Consider the following 5,105-nt stretch of genomic DNA (forward strand, 5'->3'; position numbering starts at 1 on the left):
TTATGAGAAAGGAAGAATTTTCTTGAGTATGAGCATCTTGTGCAGTTCTTATGTGTTTGCATGTGGTATTCAGGTCTTTGTATGTTAGCCAGGAGATAAGTTCCTTAGGTGGAAGTTCCTATCAAGGAACAACACTAAGATGCTCATGGATGGCTATAAGCCAGGAGTACCTATAACCAAAATGTATTGAAAACGCTAGGCCTAGCTCAAACAGCCCATCAGAGATGTAAGAAAATCCAAACAACGAGAAACAAGCACACTATAGAGAAATAGAAGAGATCAGGGAAAAGAAACCAGAAAGATCCATACCTAGCTCAAACAGCCCATCAGAGATATAAGAAAATCCAAACAACGAGAAACAAGCACACTATAGAGAAATAGAAGAGATCAGGGAAAAGAAACCAGAAAGATCCATACCTAGCTCAAACAGCCCATCAGAGATATAAGAAAATCCAAACAACGAGAAACAAGCACACTATAGAGAAATAGAAGAGATGAGGAAGAAACTACAACAACAACATGTTCACTACTGTAAGACTAGATGATGCAACCTGTCACATATGTGATATTGTAAGGTGTAACCTGGGTAACCTTACACCCTCCCCACCTAAAAACAAAAAGGCCCCTCTTAAACAACTCAATAACAAAGAAAATAAAGGAAAATGAAATAAAAAAGAAAGGAAATCCACAACCAACTAAAGAACAGAAATTAAGAAAAGAAAAGAAAGGAAACAAAAGGAAAGAAACCGTGATCGAATATCGTGACCCCGTGGCGTCGATGTCCTAAGAAAAAAATTGACAGACACCAACGAATTGCTCACAGCGTGGCCAAGGTATTGCTTACAAAAAACGGTAGTAGACCACCAGGCGGTGCATACAAGAGGAGAGAACGTACTTTTGCCCCCATAAGTACTAACGACCTCCCTTACTCCCCCATTGCCAACTCATCTGAAACGTACCGACAGAGCTTCGATTGATGGAAAGTCGGATGACTATGATCCCCATTGTTGAGCTGAACCCGCACATTACGCCCTTCCTTGAGAACCTCAAGGACCTCGTAAGGACCGTCGAACCGTGCTTTCAACTTGCTGACCGGGCCTTTGAGCAGTTGCTGACGGTCCTTGCTGTCGATAAGAACCCAATCACCCACTTGCAAAGGAACATCTTCCCCCCGTCTAGTGTTGTATTGCATCGCTTGAGACACGCGCGCCGCCCACAACCTATCTCGCCATGTGGCCCAATCATTTTGGTGTTGCTCAATCCAAGACTTAACATTTGCACCGACTTCTTCCCCCTCACAGTTTACAGGGAACAACCGCGGGTTAAAGCCTAAGACAAAGTTCATCGGTGAAATCCCTGTTGCAACATTAATAGCAGAGTTGATGGCGGATTCTACTGCAGGCAATGATTGTAACCACTTCCCATGTTTGTCCCCCACGTGGTGTCTCAACATCTGTCCCACCGTCTTATTGGAACGCTCAGCCCTTCCATCCGCCTGGGGATGATAGGATGTAGACAAATTTATCTTGACACCGAGTAGGGAGTTCAGTTCGCGCCAAAATCGCAACGTCCAAGCTTTATCGCGATCTCCGATCATCGATGTTGGTGCTCCAAGGATGCTGAGCCAGCTACCAAAAAGGTGTCGTGCTGTTTTTTCGGCGGAATCTGATTGACAAGTCGGGATTAGTCTTGTAAAGCCAGTCAATCTACAAGTGCATGTCAATAGCATATTGTAACCTTGATTTTTTGGGAAAGGGCCCACAAAATCCAACGCTATGTCCGTCATAGGGCGTTTTGGAACCTGTGTACTTTGTAATCGCCCGGGTAATCTTGTCGTTCGTGCCTTATTTCTCTGACAACTATCACAACTTTTCACATACGCCTCCACATCCACTGCTAACTTCTGCCAGTAAAACTCACTCCGCAACCTCTCCATTGTCTTCAACACGCCTAGATGCCCCACCACCTCATGAGCCATCTGAATCAACTCTGTGTGTACCCCCTCTGTTGTTGGGATGACAAGCCGATCTTCCATATACATCAGACCGTCTCGCCACACACAGTTGCTACGCAATAGTAAGACCTTACTCAGTTTCAGACAAAAAGGATCCGTAAGATAACCTGATTTTACCCTATTGACGAAGGCTTCTGACAAGGTTGACGATACTTCCAAAGCAGCCACACCTTCCACCCTAGATAGAGCGTCCGCGACACTGTTGTCTAATCCTTCGATGTACTTAAAATCAAGGTCGAATTGTGAGAGTGTCTCCATCCACAGAGCCTGCCGTCTGCTTAAACCTTGTTGAGTTAACAGGTGAGTCACGGAACGATGATCCGACATTACATTTACCCGCATACCCAATAATAACATTTTCCATTTGTTTAATGCATTAATAACAGCGAGCAACTCCTGTTTGTGCACCGGGTAGTTCTTTTCTGCCGGAGTCATCTGGCGGCTTTCATAAGCATTAGGTGAAGATGTCTCCCAATCTGCCCCTTGGAATAACGCAGCTCCCAACGCGTGTCCACTCGCATCACTGAACAACCACACTGGATCAGGTGAATCATAGTCCATGTTTTTCAGGGCTGGTAACGTTGTAATTATTCTTTTGATGTTATCAAACGCATCTTGCTCCACACTACCCCACTTGAAATCCTTTGATGCCAATTTATTGCTCGTAAGTGGGGTCAATTTTCCCGCATATTGTGCCAACCCGTCAATGAATTTCTTCATCCACTGAACAGTGCCAAGAAATTCTTTCAGTTGCTTTGGGGATTTGGGTGTCTTCCATTGTGTCACCTTCTCAACTTTTGATTCATCCGGATAGATCCCATCAGCATCAATATCATGAACCAAAAATTTGATACGACGTCGAAACAATTTTGTCTTTTTGATTGAACAATACAATTTTGCAGCTTTCAAACGCTCCAACACAAGACGTAGATGCTCTTCATGTTCTTCAACCAAATTTGAGAAAACCACAATGTCATCAATGTAAACAACACAGATCTTATTCACTAAGTCCCCTAACGCTTCCTCACAACGGCGTTGATGCGTGGCAGGGGCATTTGTCAATCCCATCGGCATGACAACCCATTCGTATAAACCCCATGGGGTTTTTACAGCAGTCAGCGGGATGTCTTCTGGTCTCATTAAGGTCTGGAAGAATGCATTAACTTGATCAAGTATTGAGTATATCTTTCCCGTCCCTACCAGTCGTACTGCCTTGTCTACATTGGGTAACGGGGATCGATCTTTGAGAGTATACTTATTCAGTCGTCAATAGTCACACACCCACCTCGGCAACGCTGTGGGGTCTGCCTTGGGGATGATCATGGAAGGGGAGCCATAAGGGCTATCGGAGCGTCTAAGTCTTCCTGCTTTGACATGCGCGTTGATAAGAGCCCTCCAGGCATCTTGATATTTTGGAGGATTATCATAAGGTTTCTCATTAATCACCACGTTCGGATTCATCAATACAATGTTATGTCTGATTTTTGAACTGGGATCTTGTAATTCCGGTGGGGAAAACTCCACATCATCAAAGGACTCAACATCCGGAAGATCATTGGGAAATAACACCTCAAACTCTCTTAATATTCTCATTCCACGTTGTGACAAATCCGCAGCATTTCGTATAACATCTAGATTATCAAGCACTGAAGCTACCAGATCATGACGATGAGTACACAGTAGCTCATTCACTCGTCTTTGCCTTTCTCCATTCAACATTCAGATGAGTTGGCAATGGGGGAGTAAGGGAGGTCGTTAGTACTTATGGGGGCAAAAGTACGTTCTCTCCTCTTGTATGCACCGCCTGGTGGTCTACTACCGTTTTTTGTAAGCAATACCTTGGCCACGCTGTGAGCAATTCGTTGGTGTCTGTCAATTTTTTTCTTAGGACATCGACGCCACGGGGTCACGATATTCGATCACGGTTTCTTTCCTTTTGTTTCCTTTCTTTTCTTTTCTTAATTTCTGTTCTTTAGTTGGTTGTGGATTTCCTTTCTTTTTTATTTCATTTTCCTTTATTTTCTTTGTTATTGAGTTGTTTAAGAGGGGCCTTTTTGTTTTTAGGTGGGGAGGGTGTAAGGTTACCCAGGTTACACCTTACAATATCACATATGTGACAGGTTGCATCATCTAGTCTTACAGTAGTGAACATGTTGTTGTTGTAGTTTCTTCCTCATCTCTTCTATTTCTCTATAGTGTGCTTGTTTCTCGTTGTTTGGATTTTCTTATATCTCTGATGGGCTGTTTGAGCTAGGTATGGATCTTTCTGGTTTCTTTTCCCTGATCTCTTCTATTTCTCTATAGTGTGCTTGTTTCTCGTTGTTTGGATTTTCTTATATCTCTGATGGGCTGTTTGAGCTAGGTATGGATCTTTCTGGTTTCTTTTCCCTGATCTCTTCTATTTCTCTATAGTGTGCTTGTTTCTCGTTGTTTGGATTTTCTTACATCTCTGATGGGCTGTTTGAGCTAGGCCTAGCGTTTTCAATACATTTTGGTTATAGGTACTCCTGGCTTATAGCCATCCATGAGCATCTTAGTGTTGTTCCTTGATAGGAACTTCCACCTAAGGAACTTATCTCCTGGCTAACATACAAAGACCTGAATACCACATGCAAACACATAAGAACTGCACAAGAATGCTCATACTCAAGAAAGATTCTTCCTTTCTCATAATATTTCATAATTATTCTTTATTCTTTTCAATTCATACATTGTTTAAGTTCTCACTACACCAAATTGCAAATTTACCGTGGAGTTTAGAAAATTGAGTGGACATAGCAAATTATAGAGAAGCTGGCAAGGGTCAGAAAAATATGAAAAAATAATGGGAGGACCCTCTGATGCATTCCGATTGTCTGGCATATTTTTTCATATTTTCAAAACCACAATGCATATAACAATACACAAAATATAATATCTTCTGGGCAGAAAATATAAAAACCAACAAACAGAGATATTGAGCAGTCTTGAAGCACTTCCAGCATAGATGCCTCGGGTTGAGAAATCCGAGGCATCATTGGAGGCAAATCCTTGGACAGACCTTGTCCGAGGTTTTTGCCCGAGGTATTCTTTTGCCCTGAGAATTACCTTG

Source organism: Melampsora larici-populina (assembly GCF_000204055.1).
Source record: "Melampsora larici-populina 98AG31 unplaced genomic scaffold MELLAscaffold_102, whole genome shotgun sequence".
In the NCBI taxonomy this organism is placed as follows: Eukaryota; Fungi; Basidiomycota; class Pucciniomycetes; order Pucciniales; family Melampsoraceae; genus Melampsora; species Melampsora laricis-populina.